Below are 27,727 nucleotides of genomic sequence, written 5' to 3'. Positions count from 1 at the left end.
GATCATTTTCTTTGGGCTCAAAAGGACTTAATGTCAATTTAATTCTCAAGGAACTAACCAATAGGGGGCATTAGAGCACTACTGCTAACTGTGGTTAGTACTCTCCCAGTTATCAACAGCTCTTAGCTGGCATTCCTAAGACACTTAAAACATTATGGCTGGCCTTAGTATTTGAATTTTTTTGTAGTAGAACTCGTTGCTAAAATTTAGTGTATTAATAAAGTCCTGTAACTCTTAGTAATGTTAATCAATCAAGCATTTTGATTAGCAAGGCACATGTAGGGGAAAAAGTTAAGATTGGGTATTCACATGAAAGTAATTAAAATGAACATAGCTGAAAGTGAAAATGTGATGCACATAAATGGCCCTATTATCACAAGATAACAGAATGCTGTTCAGACAATTTTCCTGTAACTGAGTGGACCACCAGTTAATTGTCTGGCCCTTCCCTCTCACGCTTTCCACCAGAAAGACTTTTGTCTCTGCTATTATAATAGAAAAAGTTTAAAGAGGAGAGTTTGAAAAAGTTTGGAAATGACTTCTTAGAATAAATCACCATTCAAAGACATCAATGGTTTCTCACTTGTTTTTATTCATATAATGTCAAACAGTGAATTATCTTCCTGTACTTTTCCATCAGATGTTGTTGCCAATTGAGGAAGGTGGAGGGGAGTAGTACTGAGCCTGTTCCTTGCCTCCTACAAAAACATTTGAGAGTCCTTAGAACATTCAGGCAAACTGTAGAGCTTTGTTAAGACCAGTTGTATATTGGAGTTTTCGAAAAACTGCCATAAAGGCCTTGTTTTTCTTAAGAATGGAAGGACAGGGGCGCCTGGGTGGCTCAGTGGGTTAAGCCTCTGCCTTCGGCTCAGGTCATGATCTCAGGGTCCTGGGATCGAGTCCCGCATCGGGCTCTCTGCTTGGCAGGGAGCCTGCTTCCTCCTCTCTCTCTCTGCCTGCCTCTCTGCCTACTTGTGATCTCTGTCTGTCAAAGAAATAAATAAAATCTTTAAAAAAAAAAAAGAATGGAAGGACAAGGGATATGTTTTATTTCCCTTGTGAGCAAAGCAGGATGGGATGAGGTCAAGAGTCAGATTTGTTGGTTAAAAAGGGAAATAATGAATTCAAACTCTACTGTGTATTTGGTTTTGTTTTTTAAAGAATCCACTCCTCCACACAAGGCTCCTTGTTCTCTGGTCATGCTCAGATTTCTTTATCAGCTGTGCCTTTACTACTAGCATTTGACAAACAAGCTGATTTAACTCCCTTCTGTCTTTCATATTTCCCCAGGAGTATCATAAAGCTGAATCCCAGATATATTGGTCTGTTATACTAGAATTGCTCTTGCTTGTTACGTATAACACTCAGTTACATGATATGTGTCTATGGTCTTAAGATCCAGGGATAAAGAAAAATTGCAATTATGTAGATGCCTTTGGAATCTTATGCAATTGGTTTAAGCCAGTGTTTGTCTAAGACTTTACCTTCACATGACTTAAAATGGATCCAGCTCTAAGGGGGATTAAGCCCAATCATAAAATGGAGCAGGTCAGTCTAGACACTAGGTCTGCTTAGACTGAGTAAATGATGCAGCAACTGCCTGTCCGTTGTCTGCTGTGAACCTTAAACACTATTTCTCTCTTCACTTTCTCTCTCATATATTTGATCTATCTCAGCTAAAATCCATGTTCGCAGCTGTATTACAACTTAGATGCCTGTGAACTCAGTTAGAGTCTAGTAAGGTTATCAATCAAAGTTGTTATGATTTGGTAAAGAACATTAATTTTAGTCTAAATTTTTGTCTCAATTTTCACTTCTCAGAATTTCATAAACATTTCCTCAGTTTTAAATAATTAAAATGAAGTCCATACGGCAACCCAGCCCTTGCAGTAGTGCTTTGAGCTTGTTCTGACAGTCGTAATAATGGATTTTCTCTAATCCGTCCTCTCTTGTCTGGTTCCTCTTGTGACCAATAGAACTCATTTGGTCAGTAGCCATGGAATTGAGTGAAGCTAACTGGTCCATATGGCAATTGAACTTGCAATCTTGACTTCATTAACACCACACTCTAACCAGCTGAGCTAACAAGCCAAGAAAATCAAATTAGACACTATACAGAGTTCCTGGTTAATTGCATTTTCCTCTTTTGGGCTCTTCATTATAGCCACTTTCACCAATTACCAGCTTCTGAAGGGTGAGGATTAAGTCTATGTAGCTCTTGTTCATTTTGTCCCTTATGCTGAAGTTATAGAATGGAATATACTATGTAAGTTCAGGCAGCAAAGCCGTGAGCATATATAAACAAAACTGTGGTACCTAATGTTCTTTGGCAGAGTCTGAAAATAACATATTTTAAACATCCCAAGAGGAAAGCTGCTACATTTGTGGACAAAGGGGTGATGAGAAATTTTTGTCAGCTCTCTGATCCATTTTATGTGTACCTCCTTTCCAGTCTCAGAATCTTATTTCTTCCTTCAGTTCCTACTTTATTTCATGCTAGAATGTATATTTGTGCTTTTGTGTGAACTCTGGATTACAGATGAAATTTGAGATGAAACTCAACTTCCAGTTGTGTAATGACTTGGTATTCTAGCTTTATATTTTAAAGTTTATAATCTATTGTGCCTGGACGCCTGACTTCTAAGTGGCATGTCCAAGTAACAACAATATGTTTATAATTCTGTGTATTAATCCAGTGTTCTACTCATTAGGCAGCCATGAGAACAGACCTAATTTTTTCTTTGCCTAAATTGCCAGGCATGGATAATAATAGTTTTACTAAATTTAATTCATTTTAATTAATTAACATTTTGACACGTTTGCATTTGTAAACTCCCAAGGCATTTACTAGATTAATGTTTTATGATGAACCATCGTGTCAACAAATATTGTGGCTGAAATGTTTAAATAGACTCAATCTTTTAATGCATTATTGGCATTACTTTATGATGTATTATTTAAGATGTAGGTTGTTGAGGTTGAGAGGAATTGATTATAGGCTCCTTGATTGTGTCTTAGTACAACCTTTAAGTTGTACTAATTTATGGGTCATGATAATTTAGTAGATAATTTAGTAGAATCAAACAAACGCTATTATTGCTGATTATTATAAATTATCCTGGTATTTGATTGTGGAAGGGGAAGTTATTTGCTTCATTTATTATTTGAAATATTAACCATTACATTTATTTTCTTAGAGGACAAAACCAGGGTTTCTTTTTTTTTGCAGATGGATAGAGATAATCACTTCTACTTCTTTTTTACACATGGAAAAAACAAAGAGAGGAAATTAAACACAACAGGGCTTGCAAAGAGAAGGGTCTCTGTCCAAGCAGCTTAGTATGAAGGCCAAGGGTAGGACTCCGTTTTCAAAGTGTAATGGACTGAATTTTGCTACACACCCAAATTCATATATGAAGCCCTGATTCCCCATTTTGACTTTTTTGTGCCCTTAAGAAGGTAATTAAGGTAAAATGATATCATAAAGATGAGACCCTAATCCAGTAGGACTGGGGTCCTTCTGATAATAAGACACCAGAGATCACTTTCTCTCTTATTGCACATGTATAGTAGAAATGCCATGTGAGGACAGTGAAAGGTGGGCCATCTATAAGACAAGAAGAGAGGGTTTACCAGAAATCAACCCTGCTGGCATCTTGATTTTAGACTTCTAGACTCCCAAACAGTGAGAAGATAAATTTTTCTTGTTTGAGCTATCCAGTCCAAGGTCCCTTGTTAAAGCAGGCAGAGCTGACAAATACACCAAGTTTCTATCCAAACTTCTTTACTAACCCATATACTAACTCATATACTAACCCATAACTACTTCTGTGATTAACAAAAAGCACACATTTCAGCTATCATGCACATTATTCAACAGTTGTCCCAAGAGCTAACTTTAAAAATCAAATGATGTTAGTAATGGAAATGTTGGACAGATATCTGATCCCTCCTTATTCCTTACAGCTTAGTACAGACATTGGCACAGAATTGGTACTAAACAATTCATCTCCCCTCCACCTTTTTCTCCCTTTCTTCGTTTCAAAGGCACTTCAAAAATAATTGTCACTTTATAACTTCATCTGATGAATCTCCCATATTGTATCCCTGGAAAAGGTAGAATTGTATTACTTTCTCTTGCCCATTTTCCATGCAAAATTATTACCAGACTTCTGACCAATGGCCAATAAGATTTGGAATCCAAGACTGTGGCACAATTTGAAAGTGAGAAAAAAATAGATTAATAGTTTAACAAAGTTATAATATCAATAAAAATTATTCTGCTTTCGAAGAACTAGTGGTATATATTCCATATTTTTCTGTGTTTTATAAACTGTAAATGTCAATTAAGGCATGAGAAAGATATATTTGTATGATGACATTTTAGCAATACTTGCTGAATTTCTTATCTCATTTGGTCGGTGAAATCCCCTTTCCTTTTGTACTTGTATAGAATCAACCCTTGGTTTAAGATCTTATTTAGGGGTTGCCTGGGAGGCTCAGAAAGTTGGGCATCCAGCTCCTGTTTTTGGCTCAGATCATGGTCTCAGGGTCATGAGGTGGAGCCCTGTCTGCACTGAATCCCAAGTCAAGCCCCACATCAAACCCCACATCCTCAGCAGGGAGTCTGCTTGAGATTCTCTCATTTTTTCTCCCTCTGCCACTCCCTGCCCTCTAAAATAATTTTTAAAAAATCTTTTTTTAAGATCTTATTTAGGATTAAGATATCAAAAAGCATAGTAAAACCAGAAATACTAATCTCCTCCCAGCTCAGAGAGACCCAATAATATCCAGTTTCAAAACACCCTAGGAACCAATTCTACCTTGGAGAATTTGCCTACTCTCTTGCCTTGAGAGTGTACTTTTGCTTGAATAAACTGCTTTGTGCTTGATATTTTCCTTCTGCTCATCCTTATTTGAGAACCACCCCCAAGTATATCTTCCCATGGGGAATCCGAGGACAGAGACCTCCATTCACCCAATGCAGATTCTCTCACCCATAACAATTATAAGAGGGAAACAAAGTTATATATCCTCTTCTTAGCACAATTAAAGAGCTCTCATTTCTATTGCCCTCTTTTTAAGTACCTATGTAGAATATATGATCCTGCATAGGAAACATAACTATCAAATGTAGGGTATGGAGAATTTTTTTTAATCTGACTTTGTTCTTCCTGTTACAACAGCCCACTTCTGCCAGTTCATTCAATGGTTAAGCAATATGAAGAACTAATTAGTCCAAATTCCTTACCATGGTTTACAGGCCTCTGTCTAATGGACCTTCCTTCCACCACATTTCTTCTTGTTCAGTACACTCTAATCATACTGTTTTTTTCAGTTTCTGGAGAACATCAAACCTATTTCCAAATTTGGCCTTTGTTCTTTTTCTCTACCTGAAATACTTTTCCACCTGAACTGGACAGGGCTGCTTCCAACTTTCAGGCCTTGGCTCCAATGATACCTCTCCAATAAGTTCTTTCTTTATCACCCTATGTCTAAAGAAACCTTCTTCCTTTATCAGTCCTATTTATCTTCATTTCCTCATTTTCTTCAAAGCATTTATCACTATTTGTAATTATCATGCTTACATATTTAGAAGAAATTATCATGTTATTGATGTATCCCAAATGAGTAGAGCATGAGATTTATTAGATGGTTTATCAGTAAGTGTTATACTAATTGAATGGTTATGTGGCCACACATAGGAAAGATTACAGATGATGTATTGCATAATTAATTTTGGCATCTATATTTGTGTCCTATGCTTTCACCTTCATCACCCTGTCTGAGCTTTACAGTTGAAATCTTCGGAAGGATCAGCTTTGCTTTCTCTATAGAATTATTTCCCATACGGTTTGAGTTCAATGTGTTTGTCTTCACTTCTAACTGTAACTGTTGTTTAAAACAGGATTGGCTACTATCTCTGATTCTTAAGTTCTTCTCTATTTAAGAGTTGATGCCAGTCCTTAAAAAAATTCTCTTAAGAGTCCATGAATTGCAATAATTTTAGACAAGCAGATACCCTTCATTTCTGTAGCCAAAAAAATAAAGCTGTCCATTGGATGGTATTCTGTGCAGTTGGTGCTTATGAGTTTTTCTTACAGTTTTATTTATTTCTTTTATTAATTAACCAGATATTTATTGATTGTCTGCTCTATAACTGATACTTAGCCAGGAACTGGAAATATTTTAAGTAAAAAATATACCCTGTTCCTGCTCTTACATATAGTGAAAGAGCCACAGAAAAGCAAGTAAGCAAAAATAAATATGCAACCACAAAATTTCTAATTCCATCAACAATTGAACTAGCTTGAATACTGAGGAATGAACCTGGAAACCATTTAAGGATATCAGGTAGAGCTCTCTGATGAGGTGAAATTTAATCCAAAGTTAGAAGAATGAGAAGAAATAGAAAAATGTTCCATAATAGCGTGACATGAGACAAATACTGTTTCTTACTCCATTTCCTTACTTTCAGTGTGTATCACATTGAAAACCACTTTTGAAACCAACCACTGGAATTGTAATGGCTTTGCTGCAGTTGATGTGTTTTCTTCTTATGGATTTTCCTCAGAATCAAACAGTCAGTGAAAGGAGTATCCGTTTTCCAGCAGTCTGTCAGGATAAGTTGCACACTGCAAACTGAAATCAATTGTAGATCTGATAACATAGTGGAATGTTCACTTAACTTTAAAATGCCTTTTAGAGAACACAAGGGAGCTCTGAATAGTCTAATCACTTTTTCCAGAAGGCATCTGTGATTTTGCTAATTTGCCTCTGAGGAAGTCCATGACGAGGAAAAGGAGAACATACGGCACTCAGTAGCTGAAGTAGGTAAACTGCTGTTTTGCACTTGTTTTCTCTTTATTCATCGTTTTGTGAGAGGAGCTATAAATTGGTTAGTAAAAAGGATGCTTAAAATGTTTTATTCTAATTTTTTTTCTGAAAATCTGTGGGTCTTGGATCATATATCTGTATGTGCAAAGATTATTTATGGACTTAGTGACGCTCCAGAATGAAGTGTCGATAGTTCATATGCTAAAAGACTGTAAAGGCTAAAAAGCCTTTGCTGTTTCAGTAGGATTCTGTGATACTCAGCATACACTTACCAGGGGTGTGCTTAGGTAATTACTGGTGATAATGCCTTGAGTGCTCCTAAAGGGGAAACTAAAATTCCAGTTCTGGTGATAATGTAAAAACCAAACAAAAAACCACAGCAATATGTATACACATGTGTGGGTGCACACAGACACTCATGCATGTATAAAAGAGTTTTTAAAAAGCACTTTGGACAGGGTGACAAACCATGAGAGACTCTGGACTCCAGAAAACAAACTGAGGGTGGGGTGGGGGAGGGTAACTGGGTGATGGGCATTAAGGAGGGCACATGATTTGTTGAGCACTGGGTGTTACATGCAACTAATGACTCCTTGAACACTACATTGAAAACTAATGATGTAGTATATATTGGCTAATTGAACTTAATAAAAAATTAAAAAATAAAAAGGATTTTGAACAAATAGCTTTCAATAATCATATCATTTGACTGAGTAAACTTCATATACTTCTGAGAATATAGATTCTGAGAAAGTAACCTACGGAAGAAAAAGTTATATTCACCAAGATATTCATTGCATCCTTATTTATAATAACAAAATCTTAGAAACTGTCCAAATGTCCAACAATTGAAATGTAGATTTTATTGTATTTACTCAGTGTAAGACTTTGTCAGCAATAAAATAAAACTGTGGACAATATAAAATAAAATTGGAAAACATTTAAGCTAAAATGTCAAGGGACAAGGAAGAAGAGACAATTATGAGAGTTTTCCATTTCTTCACATGCCAGTGTTTAAAGGCAGAAGTAACCTCAGATACAACAGATACACAGATACCTCAGATACAACATATGTAGGGCTAAATTTTCACCTCGAAGTTGCTCTCCTTTCTGTGTTACTTGTCTTGTTGAACTTGATCTCTGTAAACGTGAAACTGAGAATCTGGAAACCTTTGAAATATCCCTCTCTGACAAAATCTCCCAACTCCGTTCCTATGGTTTATGCTGGGCTTATTCTGGCCCTCAGCATGTGGTCACTTGCCTCCTAAAGTAGCTATCTTGATGTAGTATCTTGCTACCTCAGGATTTCCCTTCTGTAACAAATGTATTTCACTAGAACACAGAAGGGATCATGTCAGTGCTCTGCTTAGAAATACTGATGGCCCTCCAGTATATATGAAAGAATATCTAAACTCTTTCATTAGATAAATAGTAACACATATGAAATTGTGTATTTTCCCTTCAGGTGTCTAGTGAACAATTTAAGATTTGTGAAGAGAGTTTGGGCCTTTTGGTAACAAGAATGAAGGGTTTATTAAATTAGGGTCAGATGTCATATTAAGGACTTGATAAACATAATTATCCATATAGAAAGCTTTGATAGCCTAGTCCTTATAACCCCATGTTTGATAAAGAGAATTACAGAATCTTATACGTGGGTGAATATATCTGAATGGGCACAGAGAAAGGTACAAAATGATACATACCAGGTTAACATTGAATATAAAGAGAGATTATTTTTTAATATATACATCTATTTATTGTATCAATGGTTATGATAAATATGGTGATTTAGTATTATTATTTCTTCTACTACTATGTACTTCTAATTTTGTTAAAATAAATGTTTTTTAATAAGTAGAGATTAGATTAGAAGAAAAAAATACAATAACACTGGTGATAATTTTATGTTGTTGGATTAAGGGTAAGTGGTAAGAGAAAATTATACTTACATTCTAGATGCCCAGTCCAATTCTCTGGCACAAGAAAATATAAGAGGATTTAGGGAAGATGCTCTGTACAGAAAAGAGAATGTACATTTGGCTAGACCATAATTCCAATTGTAGTCATTTTTTCGTGAACACCTAGTAGATGCCTACCAGAGTAGGAAGGGTTAATAACTTTTTAAAAGTTATAATTGTTTGGGTCTCATTGTCCTGTTAAAGGAGACCATAATTGTGAGCTGGTTATATGTTATCTTAAACTAAGAGACAAAGTATTGAGAGATTTTGCCTGCTCAGCATCAGGCAGAGGGAACTGGGCATAAAAAAGCGTGAGTCGAGACAAACACAGTAATCACAATAACCTTCAGTCCTCCTTGAAAGTGACAGAAGGAGTAATAGACCCTTTAGGTTGTACCAAAATTCCTATAAACATATGAGCTGGAACATCTGCTCCTTGGGAAGCTACAAGCAAGCACTGATTGGGTGCACAGTTATCATTTGAATCTGCATAAGGATTAAAACATTTAATCAATAGGTATTGAATAAGTAATTTGTACGTGGGCTGCTAAAGGAGAAATATGGTGCTGGCATATTCTTTTAGAAAGGTTAAGTGTTGTCTTTCTCAATCACTTTCAAGAACAATTAAAATTTTAATTAACAGAATCCTACTTTATTTGGCAAGAATTTTAAGCATCCATTTAGAAAAACTGCTTCATTTACCAGTTATTGCTGGGCCTGTTTGGCAAGCATCGTGGAGAGAGGAAGCAGAAAGTCAAATTGCTTTCTGAAAGATGTATCATTCAACTTTCTTGATTCTTTACACTAGAACTTTTCTTTTGCTTCAATGATTTTTGGTCTTTTAAAGGACTAAATTATACAGTATATGGTGCTGAGTGCAAAATGCATAATTAATATGAAATCAATTTTTATTATGATTATTCTTGCATGGTTGATATAATTCATGTTTTGTACAAGTTTGGCACATTACAATATGGCTTATTTCATCAGACCCTGGATATTTTTTTAACAAGACTAATAAGAATGAACTAAAAGATGAAATTAGTAAGCAGAGAATAATTTTATAGAGCTGGAAAAATGTACTAACTGGGTGACTTCATAACAGATAATTTATAAATTTAAATGGTTGCTCATTTAAAGGTCTCTCAATTAACACCCACCAGTTATATAGTTTCTCTTGTCTTTCTCATCTGTTCTCTGTTATTTGAGTCAGTTGAGAGTCAGCCAAGTACCTCTTCCTCAGGAAAGACTTCCTTCTATTGAGCACTCCCAAGTAGTCTGGGCAGCTCTGTCTTGTCTTCAGTAGTATCATCTGCGTGCTTTCTTGGGGATCTGCCATGCAGTGTATAGTGATGCTCGTCTACTTGCTGTTTTTCTTGCAAAGATGAATTTACAGTTTTATGCTTTTATGAAATATTTATGAAGAGATGATTAGAGAATTAAACAGTTTATTTACCACATATTTACCCCTTTTATCCTCTTCATTCAACTCTGCATTTCTAGTATCATTTTCCTTCTTTTCGAAGACATCCCTTTACTGTGATGTATCTTTATTGTAGGTCTAGCTGGCAAATACTTTCCCAAGGTATGCTGGTATTGGGATTTCTGTAATTTGCTTTCACTTTTAAAGGATATGTTTTCTGGGTATAGAATGTGAGGTAGTAGTTTTGTTTTGAATGCTTTCTCCAGCACATTAAAAACATCAATCTTTTATCTTCTGGCTTTTATCACTTGTTTTGCAAAGTCAGCTTTTACTCCTGTAGCTGCCTCTTTAACTTTAATGTGTCCTGTTTCTTTGACTATTTTGAAAGTTGTGTGTTTTTTTTTTTTAAGATTTTATTTATTGATTTCAGAGAGAGAGAGAGAGAGAGAGAAAGAGCGAGCATGAGTTGGGTAAGAGGCAGAGGGAGAGGAAGAAGCAGATTCCCCATTGAGCCGGGAGCCTGAAGTGGGGCTGGATCCCAGGACCCAGAGATCATCACCTGAGCCAAAGGCAGACACTTAACAATCTGAGCCACGCAGGTGCCGTATTTTGAAGGTTTTGAAAGGATTTTTTTTAAAGATTTTTTTCCCCCTCTCTCCTTGCTTCTCATAGGATGTAGCTAAGTTACTTTATTTTTATGCTGCTTGGGGTTCTCAAACTTCTTATATCTATAGATTGGTGTTATTCATTGGTTATAGATATTTGGGGCCATTACCTCTTTTAAAAATTACTTTTTTTTCATATTGTTTTTGTCTCTTCCTCTTCTGTGACTAAAATTTCATTTGAGGCAGACCTTAACATTTTTGCCTACTGCCCATTCATGTTTCTCTTCATGCATAAATCTAGATATATTCTACAAATTTCTAGGTTCAACTAAAACATCTTTTAGCTTTGTCTAGCTTATTCAGTACTTAATCCTAATTACTATGATTTGTTTTAGGTTCTAGAATTTTCATTTTATTTTTTTCTATTGATTCCAGTTTTCTGGTAAAAAATTCAATCTTGTCATATATTTTTATATGCTATCTTAATTACAGTTATTTAAAGTTCCTAACTGATAACTTTGACATCTTTGTCATCTATAATTTTTTTCTATTATCTTTTCCTTTAGTTCTATTCCTAGGTATACTTGTCAACTTTGGCTTAAATTACAGATATATCTCTAGATATATATATATATATATATATATATATATATATATGAATGAATGAAAAATTGGAGACACTCTAGATGACATCATCTTCCTACAGAGGGGACTTCACCCAGTAGTATTCTGGTAGAATATGGAGGAGCAGAATACCTCATTCCAGTCTGGGACTAAATTTACTCTATGCTGGGTTGTAGACTTCATTATGATTGTTCTTCATTATGATTGCTCTTTCTTTGATTTCCCTACACCTCGGGTTTGATTCTCCAGAGTGCCCCATTGAGTGTCCTAGGGTTTTATAAAGTGTCTCCTCATTGATTAGGACCTGAAATATAACTTTGACTCCCAATCAGTGTGGCATGTCAGTCTTGCTGTATTACAGTTCCTTCCCCCTGTACCCCCCACCTTTTATACTATTGTGGGAAAAACTGAGGCCAAATATTGGGCTTCCTTCTCTGAGACTACTGTCTCTTTGGGATTCCGTTGCCTCAAATCCAGGCTGCAGATTTCAGTGGAAACACAGATTTCCATTTTTATCTTTCTAGCTCTGAGAGTTGTCTAAAGCTCTGCTGTGTGCTTTACATCATAGTAGAAATTCATTGCCTGGCTCTTGACCTCATGCTCTCTTCCAATTATTTTAAAACCTCCTTAGGGGAAAGAGGCAGGCAGAAAATTGAGATCATTTCAGTTAGCTTTGTCTTAAGCCATAATTACATTGGTAATTTCCAGTGCATTCAAACAAGTTTTCGAAACTTTAGATGACTTTACTGCTTGTTTGTTGTCGTCATTAGGAGTATTAGTTAAGTATAAATTCTTCCATCATAGGCAGAGCAAATCCATGTTCTGTATTTTATCAATCTTCAGATTGTAATCATTTCTATATTTTAGAATATTTGTTTAAGAAATTAATATACTGTATTCATCTTTTGTCATCAATCTGCAAAATTGAGTGGCTGACCTTATGAGACCTTATGAGACTGTCTAATCACGTGACTTTTGTAGGCAGCTTTCTCCTGTCTAGCTATCTATAATAACTATATCATCATCTCTTTGTATTTTATATTTGAATTGTTTTATTTATTAGCTGTGGTTATTTGATTTTAATAATTTTTTTGATTAATACATTTGTCCATTCTGTTTTATTACATTTGCTTTCCTTCTTATACTTTATCGTTTGACTATATTCATATTTAGATCATTCACTCGGAGTTTATTTCTTGTATAGTAAGAGACCTAAACTAATTTTCTAAAAATCTAATTTGCTACCAGTGATCCCACTATCATTAATTTAATATTTTCCCTATCCATTGATTTGTGATGTTTCCTTTATTATTTTTTATTCCATACTAGACTATGTATTTTGGTGGTATCTATTTTTTCTCATTAATCTGTTCTTCCTCTATTAGAATATATTATTTATATATATTATATATATTAATAATATATTCTCATATAATATATTCTAATACTATATATTAGAACTATATATGCATATATATACATATATAAATAATGTGTGTTTGGAAAAACTGACTGTTCCCCTTATTTTTCAGGAATTTCTTTCATATTTTTAAAAGAATAGTTTCCTTTGCATTTTATAATCTATCTCCCAAATTCTTTGTTTCTATCATTCCTAAAAAAATCTTTTTGGGAGTTTCCATCAGAACTATATTGAATAAAATTATGCACTTATAAATTCTTAGAATTGATATGTTTATAATAGTAAATATTTCTTTTCAGGAATATAGTATTAATCTCATGATTTTAGATGTCAGACTAGTTTGGCATTTGATTTTCAATTGATCATACCTATTTATTTTTATTCCTAAATATTTTATATGTTTTTGCTATTAATTTTTTCTGAACTATAATTGACATACAATATCCTACTAGTTTCAGTTGTACATCATAGTTTTTCAATATTTTTGTACATTTCAAAATGATTCTCATGATAAGTCTAGTTACCATCTGTCACCATACAAAGTTACTATAATGTTATTGACTACATCACTGTGCTGTACATTATATTAACATAACATTTATTTTACGTATGGAAATTTGTACCTCTTAATACACTTCACCCGTTTTGCCCATCCCACCAACCTCTTTGGTCACCAACAGTTTATTTTCTGAATCTCTCCCCCTCCTGGTCACCAACAGTTTATTTTCTGAATCCATCAGACTTTTTGTTTTGTTTGTTTGTTTTAGATTAGATATAATTGAAATCATATGGTATTTGTCTTTCTCTGTTTGACTTACTATTTCCGTTAGCATAATAACCTGTAGGTCCATGCTGTCAAAAATGGCAAGATTTCATTCTTTTTTATGGATGAGTAGTATGCCATTGTGTATATATATATATCCAAACTTCTTTATCCATGCATCTATTGATGGAGTCTTAGGTTGCTTCCATATCTTGGCCATTGTAAACAATTGCACAGTGAGCATAGAGTTGGATTTATCTCTTTGGATTTGTGTTTTCATTCTCTTTAGATACATACCCCAAAGTAAATTGCTGGATTTGTTTTTGCTATTATTAATGGCATTTCTCTGTCATTGCATTTTATGAACTGGAATAAGATTTTCTACAGAATGGTTTGAAAATATCCCTACTACATCTGACCATTTTATACTCTTTTTTTAAGCCTCATCATTTTTAGTTTTCTTTTTTTAAATTTAGGCATAGAATTATGCTATTTTCCAGTAATAATAACTTAAGGGTATTCAATCATATGAGAAAATGATAATTTTACCACCTCCTATCTAACAACTTTATTTTATATTTCTGTTTTGTATCTTGTTTTCTAAGCAACATGTCTCCCAAACATCAGCATTAAATACCATGTTTTGTGGTCATGTTTTGCCCTATAGATTCTTTATGTAAGCCACATATGTCCCAAATGTCAACATTAAATACCACATTTTGTTAGTCACATTTTGTCATAAATTTTCTTTACATAATTACAGATGTACTCTTCAAATTCTAATTAAAATATTATTTTTCTCACCAATAAATATTGAATTGAATTAAATAATCCCTATGTCTTTCAGCTGATTGTCTTATTAATAACCTTATTAAGCTACTTGATATGTAATCTGTATTACTACATATTCTAACATATTATTTAAGCTTTTATTCATCACATAAAAGATACATGGTAATGACAACTTTTAAAATACACAATTGATCCTTGTTTCCTTTTTTCTTTTTTTCTAACTGAAGTTTTCATTTTATATTTTGTGAATAAAATAGCAGCCATGGTTTTATCCAGTTTACTAAAGGTATCACCTTCAGAAGAAATTACCTGCCCAATCTGCAAAACAAGAACAATTATCTTCTGTTGAAAGGCTGGAAGCTTTTCAAACTTAGTTCTCTTCCATTTGTGCCATAATTTCCAAATAAATCAATGGCTCCAACTAATGTATAGACAGTCAAGTTCCCTATCATCTCTTCCATGCAATCATGAAACAGCCACCTACAAGATTCTTTGGAACACTCTATGGTTTCAAAAATCTGTTTAAAGTCTTGAGGGTATTGATTTGTTATTTTCATTTCTCCATGTTTCTCTATTTGCTTCAATACAGCCATTGCATTAACTGGACTCAATGACTGTAAATAGTCCATTATCTTGAAATTGTGCATCATAAAACGCTGCTTTAACATGTGAAAAAATGTAACATAGTTAGCAGATGTTAAATTTTCTGTAAATAAATACTGAAGAAGCATCAGTTGAATTAAACAAGTTTTGTCCTACTTGCTTATTTACTTGTTCTAATGGTTTTTTATTCTTTTTTTTTTACAATTCAAATAAGTTATTTTTAAGATTTTATTTATTTAAAATTTTTATTTTATTTTTCAGTGTCCCAAGACTCATTATTTATGCACCACACCCAGTTCTCCATGCAATACGTACCCTCTTTAATACACACCAACAGGCTCAACTAACCTCTCACCGCCCTCCCCTCCAAAACCCTCAGTTTGTTTCTCAGAGTCCGCATTCTCTCATGGTTTGTCTTCCCCTCGGATTTCCTCTCCAACTCCCATCCTCCAGATCCACACTTGTATCAAGCAGTATTTGTGCTCTGGCAAGTAGCTTGTAAGATGAAGCTCTGCCTGTGGTGCCATGGTACTCTTTTGGTGTATACAGCCAAAGGGGGTGACTGGAAAAGCTGAAGAATAAGAAACCATTATGCTGAGTGAAATAATGGTTTCTTATTCTTCAGCTTTTCCAGTCATCCCCTTTGGCTGTATACATCAATAGAGTACCATGGCACCACAGGCAGAGCTTCATCTTACAAGCTACTTGTCAGAGCACATATACTGCTTGATACAAGTGTGGATCTGGGGGACTTGCCACCAGTTTTTCGTATTCCCTTTCAGTAATAAATATATTTATTTCTACTTGTTCATAACTATATACAGAAGTAGAAGACTATAGGTCATATAAAGTTTCCAAAGTATCTTTTTCTCATTTTTTGCTAGGAAGATTCCAACTGATCCTTGTTTTCTAATTTTTGTTTGATTTTCACATTTGTGCCTAAAAGCATCTTGTCTATAACTTACTCTTTCATGCCACCATTGCTAGTTCTTAGAATCTATTATGTTTACTACATGGACAAAATTGGATAGCTTTTGAGTTATTCCTATATTCTTGAAAAGCTTACACAGTATTTGTAACTTGTTTTTGAGAGTATTTACAGATAAAACTATCTGAATACAGAACAAGTTTTGTAAAGTAATCCCTTGACAGTTTTCTCAATTTATTTCCTTGTTATTGGGTCTGATTAAAATTTTCTGCTCTTTCTTGAGGCAATTTTGGTAATTTCTAGTTTACAGAAACTAGTTATTTCATTGATAATTGTATCTTTTTGACATACAGAACATTATTTTCCTAAATTTTCCATTACAAAGAAATCTCTTTCATTTTAATTGTCATCATTCTATCTTACCTTATTGTTTGTCACATTTTCCCCCCTGGGCATTATGTTGATAAAACAAAACAAAACAAACATAAAACAACCAAAAAAGGTATATTTAACATTGACTAAAGAACTTTGCCAGATTTGGCATAAAGATAGAAAGCACAGATAATGCTCAGGTCCCTCAAGTGAATCCCAACGTTATAGATTGATTTTTTTTTTTCTGATGTGGAACTAGAAGTTAGTTTCTCATGTTTAGTATCTCACTTTCTTCTTGATTCCTGTTAGGTACAATATTTGGAAAAGAAAAAGTCCCTTGTACTGGAGCTCTAACTTGGACAATATGAAGAAAAATCAGCAGAACTAAAGTTGATTCATGCATTATTTGGGGTTTTACACCACTAGTACACAGCTGATAAGAATAATTCAGAAGCTTTGCCTTAGATCCTTTTTCTGCCATCAACCATTTATTCCTTGACATTGTATATTCGTGGATTTCCTGTGGTTCTGTTTTGTCCCTGTTGCTAATCTCTGTTCTTCATCCAATATGGCTTCTCTATTGTATCTTGCTTCTTTTGGCCTGTCTTCATCATTCTCTGCCCTCTGTCCATCTCTCTGGCCCATTCAGCTCTCTTTTGGTGCCTACATTCCTGAATTCATCTTAAATTAGGGCTATTTTTTATGTAACCAAAACTTTTCATTGAGATTGCTTGGTTTAGGTTGAGAGGAGTTCCTTAATTTGAGCATTCATGCTTTGTTAATCTTGTCTACTCAGTCTGGGGGTTGTCAAAACCACACCAAGTATCTTACCTGACATTTGTTATTCCTTTTGATGTATTTCTAACAATTTTTCATGATGGAATGGGGAACTGGTAAGGGAGGGTTTTAGTGTTGATTAGTCTCACTATGGAGTTTGAACTTCATGAGGAAATAGACTCCTTATCCTATCAGTGTTCTAAAACCTTTTCTCTCACAATATCTAAAAGTATAAATCCAGTGGAGAGGTAGAGACAGAAATGGAGGAATACTACATCAGGTTGCAGATATTTTGGTTTAAGCTTAGATAAAGGAAGGGATAGGGAAAATGTCTGAGACTGTTTTATGTCAGAAAATGATAATGTTTATTAAAGAATAGTGAGAAAAGAGCACTGGGGACCAAAACACTGTGGTAGTAATTGCATTAGTGACCAGAGTATGAAAGGCAGGCAATCAGGTATATAATATAAAAGGAAGTTTGAGATAATGGAAGACAAGAGGTCAGGGAGAAGAGATTGCAGAACACTATGACCTCACTGTGTTAATGCCAGAAAACTATTAAGTCGAGATTACATCCTTCAATAAAATCGTGTCATCAGTTAAACAAATAAATAATTACTTTGAAACCATAATACACAGCAGAAGAAAAATCCACACCTATAATACATGCTACTGGACCCTGCCCAATTAAGTCTAACTCTAGAGATATTGGCTGTCATTAAGCAAAGGTTGAACATTCCAGTTATTTCAGCCACTTCTCATTTCCAAGAATACTGTAATAAACTTGAAAGTTTTTTCCAGGCAGTGATGTGTGGAAAGGATCCAGAAAGCCCATGTGAAATGTACCAAAATTCAGAAATGGGTGGCTTGAGACAAGAAGTTATACCAAAGATCTGAAACTTTAGTCATTATCATTTCAAGTGAGAATAATATGTGAGATAAAAAAGAAAAAATTACCTTAGTTTCTAACATGACACCTTATTTTCTTGAAATATTTTACTTATTTAATATATGAATTTCATTTGTTCTTCAATATATTTATGTTGGCTTATAAAATTAATGGTAATGTAAAATAAAACAATAATGCAACTAGAACAGAGAACAACTAAAGCTGTATTTCTTAACGTTATGTAGTCATGTATCCTTATTTCTTAACGTTATGTAGTCTTGTATCCTTTTGAGAATCTGATGAAAGTTCTGGGCCCTCTCTTAAGAAAATGTATATATACAATCTCAGGGATTTCACCAACTTTCTGAAGCCTTACCATGTAGAACCAAATAAATGACTTCCATTTAAATGTAAGAAAAATAATGGATTTTTGAGATCTTTATATAAAGTTATCATCTGAAACCATGAAAGTTGGCTCTGAGACTTAGAAAATAAATTAAAAAGGGAGATGCATCTTAATTCACTTTCAGTGCTATTTGAGGGTTACCATTCACTGGAAATAGATTAATGTAGACGTAACTTGTCTGGCTTATACTAAAAAAAAAGAAAAAAGTGTGATTCCCATGCCTTCTGGATAGAGGACACAGTCAGCCCTAGGAAGTTATATGCTCTCTTATTTCTCACTCATGTAGACACCAGACACCAGACCTTGTTCTCTCCATAGGGGTTCAGAGATACAAGCTGAAGTGTCACAGCTGAGAGAATAAACACTAGTCTGCTTTTTTTTTTTTAACTTGTCTTGTCATCCCATATCATTCAGGAGATAGAAGTCTGCATCTGATCCCTCACCTCAAACAATAAAGGTTGATTTCTCTCTTTTGAGGCATCTTGAAATGAAAATACACATCCAGGCCTCTAAAAATAAAGATATAATGCAATAACTGAAACCAAAAAAGTATTTGTGGTGAAAACCAGGACTATTTCTGTCAGTCCCATGGAAATTCTCTAGGTCTTGGTCTTTCCCTCAAAGCAGAAAGAGGAACATCTGCTGAATTGACTCTATTTCTCTCTCTTTCTCTCAATGTATATACATATCAATATGATATATATGATTAAAATATGATGTATGCCAGTTCCATCAGTGTAACAACTCCAGAGATCACAGCTCCCAAGTCTAAGTTGAGTAAAATCACAGCCTCTAGTTGAGTTTTTTATTATTAATGCATTTTTTGAGTGAGGTGGTTACTGGGGTTGCTCCTCTGCTTTCATTCAAATAGACTTTGTCATTGATCTCAAAAATAAAAGTACTTGCCATGGGCTACAGATAAAAGCACAGAAAATCCAGTATTTTTTTTAGAGGCAGCAAGAAGTGTAAACATTAATAGAGCTTTCTATTGTTAAAGAAGTCCTGGTGAGCAGAAAAGACACCATTAATTCTAGGAAGCAAGTCATGACTCAACTCACTTAAGGGAAAATTCTCTAATGGGTGATAGATTTTCTTATTATAGCCAGCAGGATTTCTTGGTGATGAAGGTTTCCTCACTCAGAGAGGTTGAGTTGTTACAGAGAGTGGTCACAGAAACATTAACCCATCTTATACCAACATAGCATTGTATGCCATTTTTATTATCTGAAAAAAAAAAAAAAGTTAAGTAAATCAGTATAGAGTGAAATTAACATTGTTAAAGTTCATAATATGTAATAGGAATTTCTACTATATAACCTTTAACTCAATAAGTATAGGAGGTAGGTGTCATTTTTGTTTTATAGTTTAAGAAGCTATAGCTCAGAAACTAGCCCAAGTTCACATCTTTTGGAACTTGGATATGTAGAGACAAAGTTTCCTGGATAAAGACTTCACTAAGGATTTGATATATATTTTCCAAGAAAGAAGAAACTCTAAGGAGGATGGAAAGGACTGGAAGATAAGAGCTAAGGCAGAGCATAGGTCTGGCTGGAGAGTACCTTGAGAACTAGGACGAGATATGAGAATATATAATATCTATTCACTGAGCCTACAAGAAAATGCCAAAAATTATGTTTAGCAGTGACTCAAGGTAGATAATTTTGAAATCAGATTGCCTATATGAGAGGAGGAAATGAGCTATATAATTTACAGCATGAGGCAGCATCAGTGAAGGAAACAGCAAAAGGACTAGTGAATGATGGCTGCTGAAGCAGATGAACGAGAAGAAAGCAGGAAGGAGGAGTTCCTAAGATAATACTACATGGCCTAGTAGTGACTTTATGGTCCCAGGCAGTTTGGCAGATGCTCTTCAAGGCAGTCTAAAAAGCTATCTGATGAACAGTTTCTAAAAAGATGGATCAATTAATTTTTTTAAAATTCTGTGAACAGTGTATATAAACAATATTACGTCTATTCTTTCAATAGAGGACATTAGGCACAAATTGATGTTTACAACATTTATTTTTAAGTTAATATTATTTTAAAGCAATTTTCTTTAAAACTGAAACCATCATCCTTGATAGCTTGTGACAGTTGTCCTAGATAACATGTGTACCATGGTAAAGAGCTATGTATATGAAAATATAAATTAAAGGAAAATGGATATTTCAGTATAAGGGGATATATTTTCAAGATGAAATTACATATTGAAAACAATGGTTGACAAATTCTATAGCAGTGCCCCCAGAGAAACATCCTACCTAAAAATGGACAACTTTCAGAAGTCCTAGTGTAATGCCTAACCTGTGTGTAATCAGTGAATACATAAGTGAATTGAGGAAAAATATGCCAACTTTCTCTGAAGAGCAGACTTAATAAATAAAAAACACCAAGGAAATAATCCATCTTTACTGAATCAGAATAATAAAATTAATAAACTAAAACATGAAACTTAATGAAATATGATTAAACAAAAAGCAAAATAAACACTGTAAGAGATATCAAATAGTTTATATATCATGTATACATACAGTTGGCATATTTTAGACTCCCATTACTGGAATGAAATTAATGTGACTCAGAAGACACTGAATTTATTTATTTCTTAACTTGTAATGATCCAAGGGAAAGAAGCCCTTCTATGAAATATTACTAATATAAAGAGGAGCTAAGGTTTTCTCTTGTCTCTGCCTACTTATTTTATTGTCATTTATTTTTCTGAATTTTATAATAGGCTTTTGAAATATCAGAATTAATAAAATATCCTTGCCTTGATTCCTTCCCTTTAATATAGCTGATATAACTGATATTTTCAAAAGAAAATTTGGTAAAAATTGTTGTACATCAATTATATCTTTGTGTACTCTTTTTTTTTAAGATTTTTATTTATTTATTTATTTATTTATTTGACAGACAGATCACAAGTAGGCAGAAAGGCCGGCAGAGAGAGAGAAGTGTGGAAGCAGGCTCCCTGCTGAGCAGAGAACCCGATGTGGGGCTTGATCCCAGGGTCCTGGGCTTTAACCCACTGAGCCACCCAGGCGCCCCTCTTTGTGTACTCTTGATTCAGAAATTGCTTTCTAAGAATTTATTCAAAGACTCTCAGAATGAGGGGCCCCTGAATGGCTCAGTGGGTTAAACCCTTTGCCTTTGGCTCAGGTCATGATCCCAGGGTCCTGGGATTGAGCCCTGCATTGGGCTTTGTGCTCAGCAGGGAACCTGGTTCCCCTCTCTTTCTGCCTGCCTCTCTGCCTACTTGTGATCTCTGTCTTTCTCTGTCAAATAAATAAATAAAATCTTTAAAAAAAAAGACTCTCTGAATGAGAACAAATGTTAATTACCAAAATATTGGCTATAATGTTTGATAATGGTTAAAATGGATAAATCTGAAATGCCTCAAAAATATGTGGCTTGGTAAAAATTAAGTATGCATATAGATTGATTACTGCATATTATGCATACACATAGTAGGCATTAAAATAGAATCATACAATGGTGGTTTTTATCAAGGGATTCATGAGTAAACATCATTAGGTATGAAGCTCTTTAAATTATAACTTATTTGTGCATAAATGTTTGTCTTTTTAAGAGAAAGATGAGGAACATTATATTAACAAGTTATCAAAAGATAACATGACCAAATATAGAGGGAAGTTAATCACATCAAAAAACATGTACAGGGGTACCTGGGTGGCTCAGTGGGTTAAGCCTCTGCTTTTGGCTCAGGTCATGATCTCAGGGTTCTGGGATTGAGCCCTACATTGGGCTCTTTGCTCAGCAGAGAGCCTGCTTCCTTCTCTCTCTGCCTGCCTCTCTGCCTACTTGTGATCTCTCTCTGTCAAATAAATAAAATCTTAAAAAATTACATATGTTGTTAAGTTAAAAAAAAAGTTAAAAATTTTAAAAAATAAGATATCTTGTTTGTAAAACAAGCAAGGATACATATACAAACGTGGTAAATATTATATGCTACAAAGTGTTCACAATGGCTTTTTCTGGTTAATTTTTTGCCTTTTTTTTCTTTTGGTCACCTGTCTTTTTCTACATATTATAGGACTAAACATGCATATTTATGACCAAGACTGAAACAATGAGAATTTTTAAACGTGTAAGGATTCACAAGACAGAAATTAACAAAGAAAATATGATAGCAAGTTAAGAATAACGAATACAGGTCTCTGATCCTCAGGTAGTTAATTTGAAAACCTTATTCCACTCCTTCCTATTAAACTCTGTCCTTCTCGAAACATGCCATGTTCTCTCATGCATTCATGATTTGGCATTTACTAGTTCTTTGCCCTCATCATGCTAAACTATCAAGAAAACTCCTTATTTCTCAAGTCTTCTTATGCCTGGAATATCGTGAGTACTTAATATATGTTGTTTGCTTCAGTGAAGAATTGAGTGGGTCAGTCTGTTCATGAACTGAATACAGAGATGGGTGGAATCAGGTTCATACAGAGAAGTGGGGAGGATATTTCAGAATAAGAGAGAACTTGCATAAGTCAGGATTAATGCTCTATGCAAGTCACAGGAAAGAAAAGGAGATTCCTATGGGAGATTTTGTGCTGAAATCATAAGAAAATATAGTTGGACAGAGATAATGGAGAGACCTATAAAAAGTTTAAAATTCTAGAGAAATTTGAACATATCTGTAAAAGAAAACCCTCCCCCATCACTAAACATTGGGTTCCGAAATGTGAGCAACTTTCCTTTGAAGGCATTCAATAGGAAATGGATCACTTTCTCATATTCAAACAATATTCTGTGTTTATTTTACTAAATTTCAGGATTTTTAATGAATCTTTTTATATCTGGCAGTATCTTTAATGTCTTTTACATATTACAACCAACCAATATCCATTTATCTATATATATACCACACCCATCCACACACATACACCCTCACAGCCACACCACAGAAATCCTTTTTGTGTGGCAGAAGGCAATTTCATTTAATGACGGCAGTGATTGATAGTTACACATTCACAATCGATTGCTTCAATACCTGCTCATAATCCTACAATATTAAAAAGAATCCCTTAACATTTACTCTTGATGCTCTTTAGAAAGCAAATATATTTCTGTTCCTGAATAAAACACTGAGTATTAAAGATTTAGATAAATTACACTGACTGCTGCCAGTGGTGTCCCCTGCAGTGAATTAAAAAATACATTTAGCATGAAAACAAGGAACAGATGTTATTTTTACAGTCATTGTTCAAATGGCTCCAGCGAGCTGCATTTTTCCCTAGTGCTCCTTTGACTCCTTACAGAGAGGATGAATTATGGGTTTTTTACGTTTTTTTTTTTAAGATTTTATTTATTTATTTGACAGAGAGAGATCACAAGTAGACAGAGAAGCAGGCAGAGAGAGAGAGAGGGAAGCAGGCTCCCTGCTGAGCAGAGAGCCCGATGCGGAACTCAATCCCAGGACCCTGAAATCATGACCTGAGCCAAAGGCAGCGGCTTAATCCACTGAGCCACCCAAGCGCCCCATGGGTTTTTGAGTGAAAGGATAGATAGGGTGGCAATAGTAATGATAATTTAACTCATAATCATATCTTAAATCATCTTCCTGAAGTTGAGTAACAAGTCAACAAAATACAAAGAACCAGCTTTGATTTGAGAGCCCTAAATGCCAAGTTCTTTCCCTAACACTGTGGAACAGAGCCATGAGATTTCACATGCCATATTAGCAAAAAAGGGAATCATTCCATTATACTCCGTTTAGAATAAGTGGTAAGACAGAGGAGACTCAGGGAAATCCACTCCCTCTCCCCAGGGTTAAGGGCACTGTACTGGTTAAAGAGTGTCTTTCAATAGGCCAGACTTGATATAACTGACGATTTCTCCATAACATTACAGTAGCACAGACAAGTGTTATTGAGACATTTTCATGCATTTGCATGGTATGACCTAAATAATGTCACCTTTACTGGATATCCATCCTAGTGGGCTTCAAGAAACGTCAACATATAAAGAGAGAAAGTCTCTTCATTAGTTTAATGCTTAATGAGGGAAGGATTCTATGTGGATATAGTTAATACAGTTTTGTTTCCTGAGTAGAACTTCTCTGCTGTAGTATGTTACTTATAAAGTAGGTTGTTAAATGAAAAATCAGAAGACAAGATCATATAATGAAAAGAACATGGAAAACACTGTGGCTCTAGACATGCTGAGACTTGAGTTATAAATGCCAGTTACTTGTGGAGGAGTTCTGGAACTCCCAAACCTTATTTTTTCTCATCTATAAATTTTATGTAAAAATACATACTTTCTAGGGCTAATATAAGGATGGAATTAGGGAAATTCAAACATAACCTAAACAAATGAGTGTATTCTTTTCCTGTGTTTGCTTATTTATTTCCTTCCTAAACAGAATCTGCTGGTGACAGCCCCTCCACTTTTCTTCACACATTTCCCTTTGGCTGGAGTATCTGTTCATTACTTTCTTTCTCTAATCTCCATTTCTTCTAAGTGGCCACCTCCAAATGCTCCAGAAAGGAAAAACCCACTTTTCTCTCTGAATTTCCTAACATTCTGATTTCTGGAAACTTGCTGAATTTTGCACTATTGGAAGTCAGATTCTATATTATGACTATTCTTTCCCCCAACAATCTAGCATACTCCCTTCCTTGTGATGGCTCTTTCATACACGGTGCACCTGACTAATGAATGACTGATAAAATATATGATGGCTGACTGACTGAATGAATGAATGAATGAACGAAGTGTTAATTTAATATATTTCTACTTTAAGTGCTTTCACATACATTCTTTCAAGTCGGGAGAAAGTATGTTATTTTTATTTAAAACAATATGAATATCTACTGATATTTGAGCACCCAATATGTAATATGTAGTGAGTGGATTTTATATATCAATATATAACAATCCTGATAGCTAGATCTTCGTATCACAGATGAGGAGCACATACTTACAGCAGTTTAATAACAATTCCAGGGTCACACAGCTAATAAGCACAAATGCTGAGATTTGAACCAGGTTCATATTTCAAAACTAATCTCTGCATTTCACATTACAAGCTGAAATGAAATCCCTAAAAGATTTTGTGATTTGATACAGGATTCTGATTCATGGACAGAACCAGAACTAGAGCCTAGGTCTCCAGGAAAAAAAAAAAAAAAAAATCAGTAAGTGGAGGAGAGCTGAATGGGAGATCTGCATTTTAAACTCTAACTTAGATGGACAACTTGAGGTTACATAATAAAAGAAGGTTAATGATAGAACTATTCCCAGAATCTATATCTCTGCCTAATGAATGAGCCACAAGATACACATTGCTTTGTTTTATTCCCACTCTTAAAAGGAAAATTCTCTGAACTAAAGACAAGGATATAGGAGAATATCCTTAAATTCCTCATCACTCATGACACAGTTGGAGGAGCATGCAAGAGATTTTCAGAAGCCTTTCCAGGGTCTAATTAGTTTTGCATTTTCTCTGTGGTGCTATGGGCCAAGAAAGAGCATTCATTCATATAAAGATGAATAAACCCTGAAGAGAGGAAAACCACATGATCTCTTGCTTGGTTTATTGAAATAGCCTCCAAAAATGGTTTCCTACCTGCACTCCTGCCATTTTATAATCATTTTTTCCACAGGACAGCCAGAGTGTTATTTTTTAAATTTAAATAATTAGATGATATCACTTTTTCTACTTAAAATCTTCCATGGCTTCCCAATTCACCTACTATCCTATTTAGCATCCTTGCCTACCCTTTACTGGGCCTCTTTCTTCAACCTCTTTCCTTGACATACTCCTAACTTGATGGTCTTCTCAAAACTTACCCAACCAATGAACCAAGACCTTTTCCAGAGCATGGACTTTGCCTATGCTTCATTCTTCATCTAGAATGTTCTCTCAACCCTGCTTTCATATCTCAGCCTAAAATAGTAGTTCTTCCAAAAGATGTGTCCTTAGACTCTCTCTAAATATAGATTCTCCTATTGTACTTTCTGATAAAAAGGCATGATTTATTTTCTATCACTTATAAAAATTTGTAGTGATATATATTCACTTATTTATTTAACATCTCTCTTTCCCACTTTAACTGAAACTCCATGAGGTCAATGTCAATGATACACACACACACACACACACAATATACATTACTATAGTATTATATACATATATACATAACATATATAACATACTATTTCTATTTTATTTCTATTATATATAATATTTTATATATAACCATAGTTTATATGTACATAATCTATTTTTATATATGTATATTTATAGGTAAATATACACACACACATATTTTAATCTATAGTGTTTGGAACAAAACCAAAGCTTAGTAACTATACGATTAATAATTCATTAAAGAATTACCTGGAAATAGGAAAGATTTGTTGCTTAAATGAGGTAATACTCCTTTCTAGATATTCTGTGAAACTAAATTCACCAACTGCCAGGGTTAATTGGCATCGATATACATCTCTCCATCTCCTTTCCAACTAATTATCCGATGTCACAACAACAAGGCTAAAGGATATGGAAAGGCTTTCTAAGAAGAAGGTGATTAAGGGCACATTAAGATTGCAACTTATCTCATCAACAAAATGATGTCCCAATAGGCATTATTTAGCAGTTGTAAAACCAATTAAGTATGATGGCAACAACCTTAATAAAAACACCAAGAGTTTCTCTAATCAAAGGGATGTAAACACCATGCTAAAATGCAAGAATGAAACAGAATACAACAGCATTGTTGGAAATTTATGTAGTATTATTTCACTTCATTGATTCATCTTTCATTAAGCTATAAACCAAGTTTTTATTTTGCTCCATTTTCTATATGTTAAGTATTTTTATCACTACTTCTGCTACAACTACTATTTACTGAATGCATACTAAATATATTATTAAGCAGCTATTATATAATACATCCTCAACAATATATCAATATATCAATCAATAAAGTATTTTCACATGAAGAAAACTGACCTCCAAGAACCTATGATCCTGCAGTTTCTATTTCATAGAGATAGCATTTGAAGACTGGTCTATGTGTTCTAAAATCTCAAGATTCATAATTTAATTTCTTTAATTATTCTCATGCTAAAATATAAACTAAATATAAATTTAAATATTTTTAAATTTGCTTAAATAATCATTAGTTCTTATCATATGTGTGCATGTGTTAATTTCACTTACAATATTAATATCATTTAAATTCCAAATTCAGAATTTCATAAAACTGTCTCTTTTAGTTGAGGTATAATTAATATATAGTGGTATATTAGTTTCAATTGTACAATATAATGATTGGACAATTATGTGCATTACCCAGTGAT

General features: G+C 34.2%; 1 pseudogene; it reads right to left on the bottom strand.

The window, feature by feature from the left end:
* Positions 1–14,760: 14,760 nt before the first annotated feature.
* Positions 14,761–27,727, bottom strand: part of LOC116854320 — a 49,994-nt pseudogene continuing 37,027 nt past the window's right edge.

The sequence above is a fragment of the Lontra canadensis genome, unplaced genomic scaffold, assembly GCF_010015895.1.
Source record: "Lontra canadensis isolate GAN:19392208 unplaced genomic scaffold, GSC_riverotter_1.0 scaffold90, whole genome shotgun sequence".
Taxonomy (NCBI): Eukaryota; Metazoa; Chordata; class Mammalia; order Carnivora; family Mustelidae; genus Lontra; species Lontra canadensis.
Note: the sequence above shows the minus strand (reverse complement) of the source record. Positions and strands in the feature narration are given on the sequence as shown.